Genomic DNA, 21,179 nt, shown 5'->3' with positions numbered 1-21,179 from the left:
CTTTTACCCATCTCGCGAGATATTCCATTGCAGTGATGATATAACATGCACCTGTTTTCTTTCCCGGGGGCTGAATTGGCCCAACGAAATCAATCGCCCATTTCTCAAATGGCTGCAAAGAGACTTGAGGATGTAATGGAAATGCATCCCTTTGCAATGGTCTGCCATTTCTTTGACATGCATCACATCCCTTATAATACACCTTGGAATCCTTATGTAGCATTGGCCACCATAGACCCACACGCAAAATCTTCTGCACAGTTTCCTTGCTTGCACACTGACCTCCCGCAGCTCCCCCATGAGCTTCAGCGAGAATTTTACCCCTCTCAAAATCTAGCACATATCTTCACATTATTTCATATGCACCCATCTTATACAAATTTCCCACAATAACGGAAAGGTTGGTCATACGCACTACTAATTCCTTTTTCTGCTGACTTGTATATCCTTCTGGTGCCATCCCCGTAGTCAAGAAGTGAATAATATCAACAAAATGATTATCCACTATGTGCATCGTAAAGTTCTGTGCATCTGGCAACCCTTTCTCTAGATTAGTGGGCTCCTCGCCTCTCTCAATCGGTGATAGATGGTGAGGTCCTACATTTAACCTTCTTGGCTTCACAATAACTTCAAAGTCATGTTCTTGAAATAAGAGTAACCATATCTAGATCTCCCCCCCCCCAACACAGGCTTATTGAACAGGTATTTCAAGGAAGAATGATCTGTGTACATTTTGAAATTCCCTCCTAATAAATAATGCCTAAATTTTTGCAGTGCATACACCACATCCAATCCTTTGTGCTCAGTCGTTGAATAATTCTTTTCAGCCTTTGATAATTTCCTACTGGCGAAGGCTATAGGATGGTCCATTTCTCATTCACCAGCATGTGTTAACATTTAACCCAACGCAATGCAAGAGGCATCCACATGTACGTGAAACTCCTTTTTCCAGCACAATGACCATCTCTTCTTTCAATACATATAGGTTGCGTTGACATTCTTCATCCATACAGAATGTTGCGTCCTTCTTCAGCAGTTTCTCCATGGGTGTAGTAATCTGATCATATGCTTTGATAAATTTTCTATAATATCCTATATGTCTCAACGTCGTGCGCAACTGCTTAACATTCCTCGGGGCCTCCAAATTCACAATTACTACAATCTTTGCAGGGTCCACCATCAATCCTTGCTTGCACATAACGTGACCCAGCAAGATCCGAAAGGGAACTCAGAATATACATTTCTTCAAGTTGAGCATGATATGGTATTTGTGACATGTATCCAACATCAGGTGTAGACTTTCTACATGGCGCTTTACTAATCTGAACACCGCCTAGTCATCAAAGTACACTTCCAAGAACTTATGAATGAACTCCTTGAATGCTACTATTACTACGTGGGAAAATATCGCAGGCACATTATTAAGTCCAAATGGCATAAAAATGTATTGAAAATAACCCCATTCTACTGTGAAGGTCATTTTTCTCCTATCCTCTGGTGCGATCTTAATCTGATGATACCTAGAAAACCCATTAGTAAAGGAGTAGGCCTTTTGTCCTCCAACATTTTCTAATACTTCATCGGTAAACATGGTTGGAAATGGGTTGTGAACAAACACATCATTAAGCTTCCGTAGATCTACGCAAATCCTTATCTCACCCTTTTTCTTCTTCTCTTGAACCACCATCGGTCTCACCCCATCAGATTCTCTGATTGGCTCTATAATGCCTACCTCCAACATCTTATCCTGCTCTAGGTGAACCTTTTCTTTGTATTTAGGATTAAGGTGATATGACCTCTGTTTAATAGGCTTCGTGTCTGGCTTTAGAGTGATTTTCATAACACCCAAATCACCAACTATACCCTTCAAATCATAAAACTTAGTAGGAAAGAGGTTTGATTTTTGCAGAGTAACTCAACAACTTTATCCACAGTAGCGTCATCCCAGTGATATCCAATATTTGTGAACTTTGGTTATGCTTCAGTACCAATGTTTACTTTCTTTGTTTTCAATGACGCGGTGATATCTGGGTTTTCTATGGGGGCCTTCAACTTCACGATGCCCTTCTGTCTCAGGAATATTAATGTTTCTTGGATCTTCATCTTCCTCTTCAGCGGTCACATTATAGCATTCCAGTGCATGGCGCAGCAGGGTGCTCTGATCTGGTTGGGTTCACTCCATAGGTTCTTGCGGCATTCTAAAGATAACCGCCTTAATCTCTTGTACTGCTTCATCGATGCTTGCAAAGCCATCTTCAAAGATGAAGTTCAATAAGAACCCTTCCCTCAATATATCACACTCTACGGTGCCATGGCGGAGCTTCGTTTCAAGATACCAGTTCATGGGAATTGTATCCAAAATATGGCAAAATATGTGTACCCACTCTAGCTGTGGCTTTGTTCCCAATCCTTTAGTCCATTTTTCTAGGTCTTTACACAGATCATCCCTTCCATTATATTTCTCAGTCAATATATTGTTAGGATGTTGAAACCATAACTCATCATTCTTCTGTAATCTCACCATCCATCAAAGCTATCCTTATGTGTACCCCACCATTAAATCTTGAAAGTGGTGATCCTCAGGGACTTCATGCTCAAATTCGTCCAAAAACTTCTCTACGTCAGTTAAACCATCATATTAGGGTAATTTCCTTACCTCCAACGAAACACAACACAGTGATTTCGTCATCATATTGCATCACAGTGTGGATACTTCATGCAAATGATTCTTCTAATGCTCCAACTCTTCGTTTGAATTAGAGGTGCAGGAACTCTCCTGATCCCATGAAATCTGTCCCTCTGCTGTCAGATTGATCCAGTCCTGGTCTCACGCTATTATTTTATAGATTTGATCCAATTCATCATCACTTTCCTCATAGTCGCAGAGTAGTTCAGTATCTCGCACCCCTTCTATAGGGTCCAACGATACTACAACCTGAAGTGATTTCCTTTCAAACGACATTGTCCTCTTCTTCAAATTGATGACCCCATTCATAACAATGGCCCAGTCAATTCCCAAGAGTAGAGAGTATGGATTACTATCATCGACGATCTCTATGACCTCAAGGTCAGCCAACACGCTCACACCTTCTATATCAATTGTTACTCCATATAATCGTCCCATAGGGATAATTTTCTGCTGGTTCACCATTTTGAGCAGAATCAGAGACCACTGCAGTGTAGGTCTCCCCATCCTTTCCCATGTTTGTTTCAGTAATACGTTCGCATCAAACCCCAAATCGAAAATGACCTCGTCCATCTCATAATCACCTATCTGCATGGTGAGCCTCATCTCACACCCTAGTGTAGCCTTATGTTTTCCAATCTTTCTAAACACATGGTGTCCATCAAGGACCTTCTCTTTGCTGGCACATTTGTTCATTGATTCCTGCATGCATTCCACAGATTTTTTATCGCACAGTAGGTTTATGCAGGTCTCCAAAAACGTAGTGAGCACAGAGGGATCAACCTCTCCAAGTACATTGGTTTCTTGTACCTTGTCCTCACTTCCTGAGGTGGAGGCGCTTTGTAGCTTAGCCGAAGCACATGTCTGTCTTTAGATCTGTTTGAGATAGGGTCGACACCCTAGCTCTCAAGCTCGGAGGGAATTAGCTCTAATGGAGTGTTGCCTCGCCGAGGGAGCGCTTCTCTCAAAGTTCCTCTCCTTATCAGTCGAGCCTCGTTGCCAGTTTGGGTTTTCTTATTGGGTGGGGGGCTTATGGTCGAGCAACTAAAGTTCCTCTCCCTCTCCTTAACAGTCGAGCCCCTCACCCATCGGAATGAGTGAGTGACTCCATCCCTCTCCTTGACAGTCGAGTGTGCTTACGCACCCTGCCGGTCCTCTCCTTAACAGTCGAGCCTGCTTACGCATCCTTATGGTCGAGCCCCTCAGTGAAGCTCTTCTTGGCTTCCATAAATGTTTCCTTAGTGTGATTCAGATCAAAGCCAATTTCCTTCTCTGGGGCCTTGCATACCCATCCATCCTCTTTAGGCTGTTTACCTTTATCATTTCCAGTCGTTATTCCACTTCTCAACATTATATTCATGCATTGATCTTCCTCACGGGGCTCAACTCTCATCATCTGTAAGTTCTGCATAGGTTATTGAGGCTGCGCTTTATTTTCCTGCATCTTAGCTATCAGCACTGGGCACTCTTCTATTTTATGGTCAAACTAGCTGCAGTATTGACATGATGGGCATGTCTGATTCTGACATTCTCACACGTAGTGCCCTGCCCATCTGCAGTTGTAGCAACTGATCTGACCAGGCCCTCCTCCTCCTCGACCCCGTCTGCGTCCCTAATAACCTCTTCATGCTCCTCTGGTGCCCTGCTCTGGAGGCCAAGTTTCTACTTGCATCTAGTATCTAGGTGTTGTTTCCATCATCCGCTCATATCTGCGACAATGATGCTCATCGTGGCCCACTGAGTTGTAGAGGTTATAGAACAACTACTGGGATGTACAGACATACTTTTTAATTAAATGAAAATTATCTGTCATATGTTTTCCAGTAAATTGTCAAATAACACACCATAGAATAACCCCCATGCTCATCCCTACTGGTGATTCTGGCTTCAGGGGAATTGGTCCCCTGCTTAATATAATTTGAGTACATAGGACAATGGTCTTTATCATGCCCCTGGCTTTTGGACTTCAGACACCAGACTTCTGCGTGCACCTCTAGTTTAGTCTCCTTGTATTTCTTTAAGCTTTGTAGTTCTAAGTGTAAGTTCTATAACTGAGAGTGGATTTGTTGTACCCCCAAGGTCGCATCCTGAATAGACATTGCATGCAACCTCATCGTGATTTCAAAGGCTTATTCCTATGTTCCTATTTTTTGTTGTGACAAAGCAATTCTTAGGTGGGGTAGAAACGAAGCTATAAACCATTCACAATGCTGACTATCTGTGAGCTACATGTTAGCTTCTCGAATCTGTCACTTCAACCTTTAATCTAATTCCCAAGGCATGTCATCAACCCTCATCATGATTGCTTTGAATCTAATTACTGACTGTGAGTCTGACTTAGGATTACTAAACTCTTTGTTTAAATCCTCCTTAGTCTCTGCTAGCGATGCAAGAGGATTGTCAGAACAATACTTAATATACCAGGTTAGCACGCGATGAGGCAAAGCGGTAACCAACTGTGCCTTCTTTATATTGTCATCAGTAATATGTTATGTTATCCTCACATCATTCACAACAAACCAAAACTTCTCTGTATGTTCACTCTCGATGCCCTTGAAAATCAGCGACTTCATTGTGTTCACGATATTGAATGGTGGTGGTGGAGGTGGAGGCGAAGTGGATGGATGATTTTTTCGTGGAAAACCCTGTGTTATCAGCTGGAAAACACTTCACGTAAAAGCTTGCACGCTCCTTCATCGTCGCTTGAAGGAGGTCCGATCAATGGACTATATTCTGGACCTGATCTCTCTCTATCTCTAAAGAGTCTTCCGCTTTGCGTAGCTCTGAACATCAAGGAAATGGCATAACCTGTTTTTCACATAACAACATTTTAATCCAAGTATTCAATGATCTTAAATACTTACCTCGCGGTCCTTTGAAAAATCGTCGCTCCGCGTCATTGTAGCTGATTGAGGTATCAACTGCAAATTCTGTAACAAATCCTCCTAGAATTCGATTGAGCCAATGATCAACATCCCACGCAATCTTGTTTTCATAGGTTTCTAGTTATTGCACTAGTTCTAGAGTCCACACCATAGGACTATCAAGCTTCCACCTTCCTTGATTGTGTGTTAATTTAGCTAACCACTCATACAGTTCAATGGGAAAAGTGTAGAAGAAAATTTAATGTATATCTATATACATATACCTGTTTAGCACTCTTCCTTCAATAGGTGCGTATTAATTTTTTCTTGCACCGCGAACTCATGAATTTTCTGATCCAACCACTTTTCAGTTTCCTTCTTGGTCAGATTCCAATGATGTGACATCACACATCTCTTTCAAGCATATCTCGATCTCGGAAATGGAACCATTTTTTGGCTTAGGGGTTCCTGAGCCAGGTTTAGAGTTAGTTGCACCAACCAACAAATCCCTACATTACTGGCCCTTTTGGAAACAACCCGCGTAGCGCAAGCTCCAACCTCACCTGAAGCAGTATGCGTGGATGCAAAAACCAATTTTATGCATCTAGAGGCTAGTGTGATGTCTTCTAGTGCCTCAGATATAACTTTGTGCAGATCGATACACTGTTAGGGTTCACTACTGCAACTCTATCAAAATGGTCTTTAGACCTCTGCGAAGGTCTATGATTGGTATTTGTGGACCTCTAACAGTCAATATATCTACTTACACGCATCAAAGAGAGGTCCTAAATTAGGCTTCGTGTAGATTTACTTAAGTTATTAGTAAACATTAGAGAATTCATCAGAGTCTTCGCGAAATTACTTAAACATGCATTACGTACATCATTAATAGTTATACAACAAAATAATGCAACATTTGATAAATATTCCATAAAACACATTATTCATAGACAACATCTAGTCTTAACAGAAAAAGATATAAAATAGATATACACAAGAATTCTTTGGTAACTGTCTTTATTTGATCTTCAATTCAGGATTACAGACTCAGCTGAAGGGGTCCACACACTCAACTACAGACTCTACCTAGGCATCAGTGCACTCAGCTAAAGAGCCTTTGTTCTCCTATATGACCTACTTCTCTTCGCTATCACGTCTCAACCATGATCAATTACAACCAAAACATATATACCTTAGACTCTCTAAGACACACATATTTATAGCCTTTTTCATACAATGCCATAGTCTGCGGACCATGGGTGGATCTAAAAACTTACGCATACTTTACAGAAAACAAGGGGCTAAACCCCTTTGACTCCTAATCATCTATGTGCTCTGCATCCACAAATTGCAGAGACTTTACATCAATTACAAAAATGTACCAAAACATTGGTTATCTTAACCCAAAAACTAACCTAGGGGACCCCATCCCAACACTGTTAAATATTATAAGGTCCCACCTTACCAGCCATCAGTATTATACTAAGGCTGACTCAAAATGCGATTCAAGTTTAAGTTTTTAAGATGTAAAAGTTGATGCAAGGTTATACAACTATTTTTTTATTTTTATTTTTATTGGTATTCTTTACACTACATACTAATTTCTACTAACTAACTAACCCATGGTAATATTAAACTTCTCATTAAGGCTACAGGGCCATGGTTCCTCAAGATCCAAAACGTACAACCATAAGTCTTAGAATCACATTTAAATGATAGAGTCTTCAGTGGGATAAACAATATCAATATTTAGAAACCACAATTTCCAATAAGCTAATTGTTCATTCTATTGCAATTAATAGTGTTTAAGAGTGACTAATTTGATTTTGTTCTAGATAATATGCCTATGAATTCTTTGGTAAAACAAATGGAAGAAAAACAAGATAATTCAACTTCTAAAGGAGTGGTTTCCAATTATTATGAATTCATATGTGAGCTAACAATTACAACATTTCACCTAACCAATTTGCCTTCCAAATATTTTTAATTCAATGGAATCATCATGCTTATTCTTTGAGATATTTCCAAAAACACCTTGGTTGGAAATCCTAAATTTACTTGGTCATTTTTAAAGAAAATTCATATATGTAGCTAGCTACAACCATTGAAGCATTATGTTAAACAGTTTGCAAGCATGAAATGCACAGACATTGAGGAATTTTTTCAAACACGGACAACCACAACCCTTAAGGCGATTTCACCAAAATTAACTAACATGAATCTAAGATTACATAATTTATTTTTCTTTGTCAGTAATGCCAAGAAGTGAACCTAATACATAAGTAGAACTGTCATCCATCTTGATTGCTGCATATACAAAAATTTATGCACATAATGACTATAAATATTTAATAATTTTTACAAATAACTCGCAACAATGTAGCTACAACCATTGGGAATTTTGAACAATGGTTAGTAGTCACAAAATAAGATGCTAGCTATTAAACTATCAAGCAAATAGATGCAAGTTTATTAAACTATCAATATATTAACCATTGATACTTTAAAATAATAATTCCAAGTTTATATAACATAATGGTTTCATAAAAAGAGATTACCAGGTAAATCACAGCTACAAAGAAAAAGCAGCAAGACAAACCATGAGGCAGCAAGAAAAAATCTATAAAATATAGAGGATTACAAAAATGGATTCTAAAACTCTGCTTTTTGAAATCAAAGTTGGGGCAACATGGTCAAAAGGTACAGATACCCCCTAAAGTTAAAATAAATCAAAACAGAATGGCCCAAAAATGCGATTATGTAAAACCACAGCCAAAAACAAATTCATGCTATCTCATTTATCCCTTTTGTTAAACATATACTGTGCAAACTTATCTAGAGTTGTAAAAAGAGAAGGAAAAATAAAATTTGTGCTATTAACATCTTTTCATAAAAATCATGGTAGCTTGAATGCTTCAGCCATTAAGACATGACGTAGATCAACTTGCAATGAAACTATACAAAAAAAAACTTACATAAAATAAACTACAGTTATTGCAAAATTCCTTCAACATTTAGTATGCAGCATTTGATATACATCTAAGGTTCATTCAATAACCAAATAAGCAAAACCATGTAATGAACTACAAAAATAAACACAATATAATGTTGTCAACATACCTGGCAGTGAATTTATACAACTCAAAAAATGGGAGTATGCTCCAGCTCCAATATCCTTACCAACTCATTGTGATCCACCCGATTTTCCTGCCAACCATATCTAGAAAGAACTTCTTCCCCTAGAACCCCCAAGCTGCAGAAGATCACAAGCAGTACCAAAATAAAATAGTAGAGAGATTTGCAAGGCAAACTAAGAAAGGAAATTTTCACTTCCTCTCAATACCACTCATGGCCGACCTTAATAGTTGGAGATCTTAGGATTTTAACAATATTTTCATATTTATTATGGAAGCAATTGGCTACACTCCATATCTCTCCCTCTCACTATTTTCCTCAAGTCTGTTCCACTCTTGGCCTCATAATCCACAAGTGAGAATACATGAGACTCATATATAGGAGGAGAAACATATTATTGTCATAAAGAATGAGTAATGTGCATGCATTGGATTCCATTTAGAGGAGTGTAACTTATCCCATTAAGGAGAGGTATGCATGCCTTAGTTAAGGAGAGTGTAAAATATGCATTAAAGAGAGCGTAAGAGGAATATCTTATGACATATTTTTAATGAGTGAAAAGGAATATGCCATTCTTTGATGAGTGCATAAAATAGACTATAATGAAAAAATTAAAAGAGAGAGAGAGAGAGTTACATAGATCTATGAGAGTCATGAAGGAGATGTGTGAATTGATTGAGGAGATAAAATTGACTTGTAATTCATTTTTAATGATAATATCATAGTCTCGTAAAAGATAATAATAATATTAATAATATTGAGGATTCAATCAATATTGAACTATTAGGATTGATTAATGATAAGTTAATTCGTTTTTCTTCAACTCCAATTGATTACCAATTTATGTAAAGTGATTTACTATTTTTGGAAAGTTGTGCTTGAGATGCTGGACATGACTTTCTAATTTTAGAAAGTCATTCCAGAATTTCGAGAATGAAAATTTATTTAATTAAATTCATCCATTATTGGTATTTTTATTTTGGATAATAGGGATTCCACACCCCTATTTCATGCATCTCCGTGCCTTAGTAGATTGAGGACTTCGCACCCTGATCTACTCCAAAGATCCAAGATTCTGCAACTTGATCTTTTTAAATATTCAGGACTCCGCACCATAAATATACAAGACTCTACGTCTTTATATTTCTTGGATTTAGGACTCCACGCCCTAATTTCCATTCCCTCTCATCTACTATGCTTTGAAACTTTGTGTTTCTCCTTATGGTACTGATTGTGAGCTTTTACCCATATGATGGTTCCTGGCAAGGCCTTGTTCAAAGACCTGCACACATTACAATCTCATAGATCAAAGGAATCAAATGAATTTCATAATGAAATTAACTTAATCACATTTTACCCATAATGGTGCATGGCTTCCACAATCATTTTGGTTTTGAAGAAATGACTTCCACAGTCATTCATAATTGAACATCCTTGTTGGAAAATGACCAGGTACCCTACCACATCCTGCTTAGTACAATATTAGACATATGTAATCACACAAATCATGTATCATCCATAAATCATAATTAACCATCTATTCCAAATAAGCATGATATCCATGGGTATATGTGTCTCAATCTTGGATCACCATCCATGTCATACACCTAGTTCATAAATCAGATACAAATAGAAAAACATATGTATAACATTTTACTTAACCAAAACCATCTAATACAGATAATCAATGATGCCACATATAAGAGGAAATATAACTATATAAAACATTGTTCCCCAATCCAGTGATCAATCTGTCATACATAAACATAGAAGGAAATATAACTATGTATGTAAAAAATTATTCCTCAATCAAGTCATCAACCTATCATATATATATAACCCTTGATAGGAGTGACAAAACTATACTAGAAAAATATGACACTACATACTCCCCTTCTTGGAGAAAAGTTTTCCCGAAGTTTAACTAAACAAAAAAGGAACTCAAGACGCATAGAAGATGCATCTTCCCAAGTGGCAGAACTAGGACTGTACGGGTCCCATTGGACCTTTACATGGTCCACCATGTTACATTTGTGCTATCGAGTGCGATGGTCCAAAATGCAAATTGGCTCTGCCTTAAGAGTTCCTTCATCCATTACCTGTAATTGATGTCAATCTAAAATGTGAGAAGGATCATGAACATACTTACGTAGTACCAAAATATGAAATACATCATGCATACAATGAAAAAATGGTCACAAAGCAAGACGATATGCCACAGGTCCAACCCTTTCGATGATCTCAAAAGGCCCAACAAATCAAGGAGAGAGCTTAGATCCTTTCCCAAACCTAATAGAGATTTTATGAGGTTTTACTCGAAGAAAAACAAATTCCCCTTCTTTAAAACTACGATCCACTCTATTCATATTAGCATAGCTCTTCTGTCTATCATGTGTCTACTTTAATATTTTCCTTATACAACACACTTGTTCTTCCATTTCTTAAAGAATTTAAGGACCTACTGAGATTATGTCCTCTAATCTATCCCAACTTAAAGGTGTTCTGCATGGTCTTCCATACAATAACTCATAAGGCGCCATAGCAAGGGAGCGGTGATAACTGTTATTGTAAGCAAACTCCACTAGAGGAAGATAATCTTCCCACTTAGATTGTTGATCCATCACATACATTATAAGCATGTCCTCTAACACTTGATTTACTCTTTCAGTTTGGCCATCAGTCTCCGGATCATAAGCTATATTGAAATTTAATTGTGTCTAAAGGGCTCCCTGGAAACTAGTCCAAAATCTTCTTGTAAATATAGAGACCCTATCTGAGATGATTTTCTTAGGAAAACCATGAAGTCTAACCACCTCCTTGATAAACACTTGTGCTATTTTAGATGCTTTCTAAGTATCTCTAATGGGTATAAAATGTAGTATACCTAGGGGAGATAATATGGAGTACAAAGGGAGGTACCCAAGGGAATAATATAATAATGGGATGGGTCATAGTAATAAATAAGGTGGTTAACCCATATCATGTAAGGGACCACAAGTAATTAGAATAATGTAATGGGCCCATGGTATTAGATAGATGGTATTGAGGGAACCATGGTAATGACCCATGGTATTGTATGTATGAGGGCTCTATAGAGGCTAAAGACTCCCCATTGAGAGATGTCAAGGATTATTGTATGAACGAGCATATGGCTTGTGGAGTGTTCTGCTTCCTTAAGGAGTGAATGTATGGTGTTTCCCTACCTTAAGGGTTTGATATCAATAAAAAAGCATTTCTATCTATTTCTATCTTATTATTTCTTGGGGTTAACCACATTATTTATTACTATGGCCCATCTCATCATTACATTATTCCCTTGGGTACCTCCCTTTGTACCCCATATTATCCCCCCTAGGTATACTACACAATGGATAGAATGTGGTCGAGGAGTTTACCAAGGAAGAGGTCGAGATGGTGGATCTCGTCGAGGACGTGGATAGATCATTTTCTATAACTATGGTGAGGCAGATCATTTTGTGAGAGACTTTGAGAACCCCACAACAAAATGTAAGTATTGTGCTCTATCCATGCAAATTGGTGGAGAGGCTAGAGCATATGGGATCTCCAAGGCCTATAAATGGTTTGGACAGATTGTATCTGGTTTGGGAGATATTAAAATAATTGATATTTTTAATGGAGTTCCTAAGTCTAAACTTAGGAAAAATAAAATATTAATGGGTATTAATATAAAATAGGGCTAGAAGGTTCCAAAATTCATGGATCAAGCCAAATCTAATCTTAGCCATTGATTAGATATTTAATCTTGATCGTTCAAGGACCAATGAGAAAAGTATAAGAGGAGGCTTTAGGGTCAATTGGTAGATACACTAGAGTGATCAGTCATTCGATTTTCTAGAGCGGAGTTGCTAACCAAAGTCGAATCAGTGATCAGCAACAATGTGTAGTGAGTACTAGATAGAGAGGCAGAGACAGTGTCGAGAGACCAGCAGAGAGGCAGAGAGTGAGATGCAGCAACCAGAGTAGGCCACACAGAGCTCAGCGAAGACAGCATAAAGATCAGAGGGACTGCATCATCCACGTTGAGCTAGCATGACTGACACGGAGGGTCCCAAAGGCTGTGTAGTGCCTCAGAGGGCTAGCGCAGAGGGTTCTAAGGCTGACGTAGAGTAGCAAGAGGCTAATGTAGTGCTTGAAAGTTGCTGGAGAGGGTTTCGTGGGACATGCTTTCTAAATACATGTTTCTGAATAGAGAGGTATTAATGCTAGTTTTTTTCTCCATCCGTTGAGCTAGTTTGGCACCTAGTTCTACTCAAGGAAATGCTGCATAATAATAAACCCTCAAAGTAGCTGCACCAGTTTTCTCGCATTCGGTTTTTCTGGGAAAAATTGTCTAAAAATAACGATGTTACTTGTGTGCTTGTTTTGTTTCATATTTTGATCTATAGATGTTGAGATTGTATTGTGTTTATTTTGTTATTTATATGTTTTAAATAACTTGTTCATAATTAACAAGTAGAAGAAATAAACTAGAAGAATAAAGGTTAAATTTCTAATGGATAGACTTAGAAATTTAAACATGGTATCAGAGTGTGGTTGGAGATCACAGGAGAGATGAAGGTATCAACTAAGCAGAGCATTTGCACCAGAATCAGTTGTCCCACGTGATTGAAGATGATCCTTGCAGAAGTGATAGAAGAAGGGTTGGCGCAGAGGGAATGCGTCATCAATCTAGGGTATAGAGAGGCCAGTGCAGAGGTTGAGGAGGGTAGAAAGAGGCTCACGCAGAGACCAAGAGGGTTGACACAGTTTGATGAGGGAGTTTTTTTCCCAATGTCCGGATTGCACAGAGCTTAGAGGCTTATTCCTTCAGTTGTTGGGGCATAGGAATTTGTGGGTAGTTTGTGGGAATGAAGATGGTGGGGTATTGTGGGTAGAACAGTACCTAACAGGGAAAAACCAAGGTAGAGGGAGTTGATACCGAGGTAGATTTCTAGCCAAGGAATCTGGATTAGTGTTGCAGGTGCACAAAAGATCGGAGAGGTGCAACTTGACGATTGGCAGGAGGATTTCTAGAAGGGAAATTGTGGCTCAGAGGGAGTCTAGCAGAGAAATTCTAGGTGGGAAGTAGAGAGACTCAACAAGAGTTGAAGAGAGAACTTCCAGAGGGAAGTAGAGAGCTCAGAGGAGTCGACACAAGAGCAGAGAGATGGCCATGAATGGGTTGAGGGATCAAGACAAGCTGGACAGGACATCCAACTTTGTGATCTTGAAGGCCAGGATCCTGTCCATTCTAGATAGACATCACATCAAGGCCTTTTCCTTGAGAACAATGGTGATCCCAGTTGACCCAGATGAAAATGAAAAGTTCGAGGAGGCAATGGTCAGGGTGAAGTGCATCATCCTTGATGGGGTCAATGATCATGTGGTCCAATATATTGCCAAGAAGGAGATGGAAAAGGAAATGTGGGATGCCCTGAAGAAATTGTACCAGCATACATCCATGCAGAGGAAGATGTTACTTGAGAATCAGTTGCAGTCATACCAGATGCAGAAGGGGGATTAGATAGATCACTTCCTCGATCGGATGAAGGAGATATGGGACCAACTAATTTCCATAGGGGCCATGTCGGATGAAGATATGTTGATGAGGACCGTAATTAACGCAGTCTTCCAGGAGTGGGAGACATTTGTCTAGAGCATACTAGGGAGGGAGGATCTTCCAGTCTGAGAAGAACTGTGGGCAGCTCTTCGCCAAGACGAGATCATGCAGTTGAGCAAGATGAGAAGTAGAAGCAAAGGAGTCTGGATCAAGAAGGAAGAGGAAGAGGATGCAGCTCTGGCATCTATGGGAAAGCAGGAGAAGAGGAAGAAGAAGGACCTCTCCAAGGTCAAGTGCCTCCAATGTGGGGAAATGGGTCATTATGTGAACCATTGTTCGAGGAAGAAGAAAAAGGGAGAGGCGTCTGACTCTAAGGAAACACTAGCGAAGGCAGAGAAGGAGGTCGAGGAGGATGATGATTGTGCCATGAGTACTCATGTGCCACTTGACAAGAAGTGGTGAGACATTGAGTTGTAGTCAGGAGGAATACAGGCGATGAGGGGCAAGATCCTTGAGGTACCCAAAAAATGTCGTTTAGGGCTTCAAAAAACATCCCAGTTTTCCCATAAAACATCGTTTAGGGCCTCAAAATGGCTCCGGAAGTTCAGGACCTGAAAAACTGCTAAAAATAGTAAATTGTGCTACAATTAAGGAAACTGAAAAGCTGAAAGAAACAATGGTGGAGGTCCAAGTGGACTTGGCAGGTGGCCACCAATATCTAGCTGGATCATTCCTCCCCCCCTTAGGAAGTAATGGTGCCCTGTTAGGGTCCCACCCTAACCCCCTTATTTATGTCATGGGATCACGTCATAGTCAAGAGTCAATAAAGCCCATATTAATATTTGTAAGTGGTTAACCCGCAATTAATGACGGGACCACAGTTAGTTGCAAATGGGCGGTAATATTAGATAGATGGTAAATGGGCGATAGTATTAGATAGATGGTATTAATAAAACCCACGGTATTGGCCCATGGTATTGCATGTATGAGTCATATATAAAGGATAGAGACTCCCTGCGAGGAGTATCGTGTCTTGTTTTGTAATCGAGCTCTGCTCTATTGGAGGTTGCCCCCTCGAAGAGGCCTGTGAACATTTCTCTCTGAGTAATAAAATCATTGCTATTCTGTGTTCTGGGTATATTTTCTTCGCATATTCTGTGTTCTAGGTATCTTTTCTTCGCATATTCTATGTTCGGTATTACTTTGCAGGTTAAGAGCATAACAAGTGGTATCAGAGCACTTTCCAGGGCTCGGTGGGATCTCCAAATTTTAGCAAATTTTTTTTTTGGCTAGAGACGTGTTCCGGCGTCTTTAAACCACGGGATCTGTCGTTAAGCGCATAAACCTGCGGATTTGGGGAGGCATGCATGCAGGAAATACAAGAGGTGGTCACGTCTGTTGGACTCCCTTGTAACCCTTGTGGGTACCCCTTCGAGTAGTAGCACATTAGACAGAACCGCGCACAGACTGTCTTCCACGTACCCTCTGGGTATATAGGAAGCCCCCTAGCTCCTTTGAAGCCTCGCCATAGATAAACCTTCGGCCGTCTTGTGGCTACAGTACACCGAGAACAGCACTCGGAGAGATTACTCGCCCGTACGATAGGGTAGTCAGGTTGTACGGCTAAGGGTACGGTCGATCCTCCTTAGTTAGAGCCCTGAAACATTGGGCCGAGTACTACTGTCAGACCCTTATGTATATTGCGATCTGTAGCACCTGACACTCCTCAAGACCATAGTTCCCTTTCTATCGGGGGATCACACATCACCTATTCCAGATCAGCAAGTGCAGCAGCAGCCGACATCAGTCTCGCAGCTCCATCAGATCAGCAGCAGTAGTTGTTCCACCATTCCGATCTCTCAGATCCACCAGATCGGAGAAGTTGTGAAGGGTTCCTGTCCCTGGATATAATTTTCGCAGGAATTTTGGTGGCATTGACATTCTGAGGATTTGGCGACTGCAGTATTGATCAGGAAGGAGTAAAACTCCGTTAGGAGTTTTCCAAAAAAAAAAAAAAAAAAAAAGAGTCTGAGATCTTCCGGGGCGCTTATTGGTGACCTAGCCCATCAGAATCAGGACGACGAGCTGGGCAAGGTGGTACCATTCAATTTCTTAGTAAAAATTTTTTAGGCGATCCTAATTTTTCATCAGGTTGGTGTATGGTAGAAACTCGCGCTCAAGCGATGGCCAATGAAAGGATAGACAAAATTGAAGACCATGTGAACTCCCTCCAAACTGCGGTGAAGAATATCGAACTTGAGCTTAAAGGAATAAGTCTCCAGATACATGATGCACTCCCAAAGGGCAAGGAGCCAGCCCACGAGGAGGTGTATAACGACCATGAATACCATGAGGGTGAGTCTAGCCACTCTCATCACGTCTGGCACACCCATCCACCACCCAGTCAGCGACCTCCCAAGTTGGATATGCATAAATTTGACGGTTCTCACACGTCCTCATGGCTAGCACAAATGGAGCAGTATTTCCAATTGAATCATATCATAGATGAGGGGACTAAGCTTATGGTGGGCACCATGTACTTGGACAATGAACGATGGCAATGGAAGGAATGGCATCAGTGTTGCAATGGACATTTTCAAAATTGGGCCCAATTTGCCAAAGCTCTTCGAAGTCGCTTTGAACAGGAAGACTCTTTTTTGGGGCGTCTCACTAAGCTCCGACAGACGGGTACAGTGGAGGAATATATTACTGCTTTTGAAGCCTTAGCCTTCCGCACTAGGGGTCTCACAGATGAGTTCTACATGGAATGCTTTATCAGCGGTCTTAAAGAAGCCATCAAAGCTCAGGTTCTACTCCACCACCCTCCCACATGGACAGAGGATTGCCAGGTAGCTCGTAAGGTGGAACGTGCATTAACAGCCCAATCCAACCGCCCCAACTTCCCCGCTAAAGGTCGTCCCTCACAGGCTCCCAATACGACTCAGACACTTAAGATTCAAAAGGTGTCACCTGCGGAAATGGTCGAAAGAAGGAAGAAAGGACTATGTTACTACTGTGATGAAAAATATTCCCCGGGTCATAAATGCAAAGAGCCCAAGTTTTTTCAAATAGATGCCACTGACTACAGCTCCACCGAGGAAGATCCACCACTTGAGGAACCAGAGGCGATCGAAGAAGATAACCAAAAGGAGATTGTATCTAATGAACCAATTATTTCGCTAAATGCATTGGCAGGAATTTCTTCCCCTCAAACTCTCAAAATCATGGGTTTTCTTAAACATCGCCTAGTAGTAGTCTTGATTGATAGTGGAAGTACCCATAATTTCATCCATCAAAAGATCGCTGAAGCAACACATTGTTTCGTCAGGGCAGTTTCTAACTTCCAAGTCCAGATTGCAGATGGGGGCACAATGAAATGTGAAGGTCGCTGTGAAAATGTCAAACTTCAAATGGGGGATTATCAATTGAAAACCCACATGTTTGCAATACACATGGGGGGGTGCGACATTGTCCTAGGCGCGGAATGGCTTCGCACTCTTGGGCCAATCACAATGGATTTCCAGGAGTTATATATGAGTTTTAAGCAGAACAACTCCACACATACCCTCCGTGGACTACAGGCGGGAGCCCCCTCTATCATCAGCTCGCATAGGATGGAAAAATTGTTAAAAAAGGGCCATCATGGAGTGGTAGCTCAATTTAATGCCATCCAGGTAGTCGACACCATGTCTCTACCAATTCATCCTGAGATGCAATAGATTTTAAATAAACATCGGACGGTCTTTGACAAGCCTCGTGAGCTTCCACCCTCGCGAGGGGAACATGATCATAGCATCACATTGGTTCCAGGGGCCCAACCACCAAGTGTGCGGCCATACAGATATTCGTTCACCCAAAAGAATGAAATAGAAAAAATCATCAAGGAATTGTTGGAAGCAGGTGTCATTCGTCCTAGCATTAGTCCTTATTCATCCCCAGTGGTCATGGTCCTCAAGAAAGATGGGGAGTGGCGGATGTGTCCCGACTTCAGGGCCCTCAATAAGTTAACAGTCAAAGATAAATTTTCCATCCCAGTGGTTGACGATTTACTAGACGAGCTCAATGGGGCTCAATTCTTCACTAAGTTGGATCTTCGCTCAGGCTACCACCAAATTCGCATGAAGGAAGTCGACATTCCCAAGATGGCTTTCAGAACTCATGAAGGCCATTATGAGTTCCTGGTCATGCCATTTGGTCTCTGTAATGCCCCCTCTACTTTTCAGAGCCTTATGAATCACCTCCTCAAACCATATCTCAGAAAATTTGTCCTTGTCTTCTTCGATGACATCCTCATCTATAGTGGCACTTGGGTGGCACATCTTCAGCATGTAGATCTACTCTTGCAACTGCTCCGCACGCATAAATTATTTGTCAAGATGTCTAAGTTTTCGTTTGGCATGGAAGAAGTTGAGTATTTGGGCCACATTGTGGGGCGTGAAGGTGTCAAGGTGGACCCCAAAAAGATCCAGGCAATGCAAGAATGGCCTCAACCTAAGACCTTGAAAAGCTTGAGAGGATTTTTGGGTCTCATAGGCTATTATCGTAAATTTGTCCGCAACTATGGCCGCATAGCGAAGCCCCTAATGCAACTCCTAAAGAAAAATTCCTTCTTCTGGAACGAGGAAGCACAATAGGCATTCACCGCTCTCAAAACCGCCATGTGTTCCACTCCCGTCTTAGCACTACCAGACTTCACCAAATCATTTGTCATTGAATGTGATGCTTTGGGAACAGGTATTGGAGCGGTCTTAATGCAGGAAGGGCGACCATTGGCCTTCACCAGCCAACAACTAAGTGGGAGGAATCTGGGCCAATCTACCTACGAGAAGGAAATGATGGCCATCTTACATGCAGTCGAGACCTGGCGACCTTACTTGTTGGGGCGACGTTTCCAAATCCGCACAGATCATCACAGTTTTAAATATTTTTTGGAGCAACGCCTATCTTCCCCAAAACAAAATAAATGGTTAGCGAAAACGCTGGGATATGATTATGAGATCATTTACAAGAAAGGGAAAGACAACAGTGTAGCAGATGCATTGTCGCGCCAATTTGAGGAGGAAAGTACTCTGCTCGCAATTTCCCTCCCCATTCCAGACTGGATTGAAGAGGCTCGCAGGGAATGGTTTTCACATCCAGGGCTCTCCCAACTCATTTCTCAATTGCAGGTAGATCCTAATTCCAGCAAGGACTACTCGTGGCAAAATGATATTCTTCGCTACAAGGTTAGAGTCATAATATCACCAACATCCACCCTCAAAAGTCACATTTTGGCAGAATTGCACTCATCTCCCATTGCAGGACATTCGGGCTTTCAGAAGACATATGCTCGCACCAAAAGATCATTTTTTTGGACCGGCATGAAACAGGACATCCTTACTTTCGTAGCAGAATGTGACATCTGTCAATGCCACAAAGGGGAAACCGTCAACACACAAGGCACATTACAACCATTGCCCATTCCGGCATCAATTTGGACGGAGGTCTCCATGGATTTCATTACAGGTCTTCTAAAGTCTGGGAACAAGTCAGTCATCATGGTGGTTGTGGACCGACTGTCAAAGTATGCTCATTTCTGCGCCCTACCCCAACCATTTACACCAACTTTGGTTGCTCAAACTTTCATGGATCAGATCTTCAAATTGCATGGCATGCCCACTTCTATTGTGTCCGATCGCGACCCAATCTTCACCAGTAATTTTTGGCAGGAGCTCTTCAGAATACAAGGCACTCAACTCAAACTCAGTACTTCATATCATCCGCAAACAGATGGTCAAACCGAAGCCGTCAACAAATGTCTAGAAACCTACCTTAGGTGTTTCACTTCAGAAAAGCAACACCTCTGGGTACAGTGGTTACCTCTGGCGGAATGGTGGTATAACACCAACTATCATGCCACCACCAAAATGACTCCCTATGAAGTAGTCTATGGTCAACTTCCGCCTTCCCCTACTTCTTATCTCACGGGGTGCTCCAAAGTACAAGCCGTGGATCAACTCCTACAACACCGCGCAACCATGCTCGCCCATCTACGCGAGAATCTTCATCAAGCTCAGAACCGTATGAACCAACAGGCTGACCAACATCGCTCAGAGCGCCAATTTCAAGAAGGAGATCAGGTCTTTTTGAGGCTGCAACCATATAAGCAAACATCACTCAAAGACAAGGGTTGTCAAAAGCTCTCTCCAAAATTCTACGGACCATACCAAGTACTTCAGCGCATTGGAGAAGTGGCTTACAAGTTGGCTTTGCCACCTACAGCAAAAATCCACCCAGTTTTCCATGTATCGTGCCTCAAGAAAGTGATTGGGAACAATTGCCGAGTTCAAACCAGTCTACCTGAATTGGACGAAGAAGGGTCAATCTGGCTTCAACCTGAACAGGTTCTAGACACACGAGACAAGCACCTGCGCGGCCGCATGATTAAGGAGGTCCTCGTCAAATGGAAAGACACCTCTCCGGAAGATACAAATTGGGAACCAACCACTATTCTTCAGCAGTTTCCGCAGCTTCAGCCTTGAGGACAATGCTAATCGTAAGGGGGAGGGCATGTTAGGGTCCCACCCTAACCCCCTTATTTATGTCATGGGATCACGTCATAGTCAAGAGTCAATAAAGCCCATATTAATATTTGTAAGTGGTTAACCCGCAATTAATGACGGGACCATAGTTAGTTGCAAATGGGCGGTAATATTAGATAGATGGTAAATGGGCGGTAGTATTAGATAGATGGTATTAATAAAACCCACGGTATTGGCCCGTGGTATTGCATGTATGAGTCATATATAAAGGATAGAGACTCCCTGCGAGGAGTATCATGTCTTGTTTTGTAATCGAGCTCTGCTCTATTGGAGGTTGCCCCCTCGAAGAGGCCTGTGAACATTTCTCTCTGAGTAATAAAATCATTGCTATTCTGTGTTCTGGGTATATTTTC

The sequence above is a fragment of the Pinus tabuliformis genome, chromosome 6, assembly GCF_031772625.1.
Source record: "Pinus tabuliformis cultivar Carrire ecotype Pingquan chromosome 6, CPIR1, whole genome shotgun sequence".
NCBI lineage: Eukaryota > Viridiplantae > Streptophyta > Pinopsida > Pinales > Pinaceae > Pinus > Pinus tabuliformis.
The sequence above is the reverse complement of the archived record's forward strand: the minus strand, read 5'-3'. Positions refer to the sequence as shown.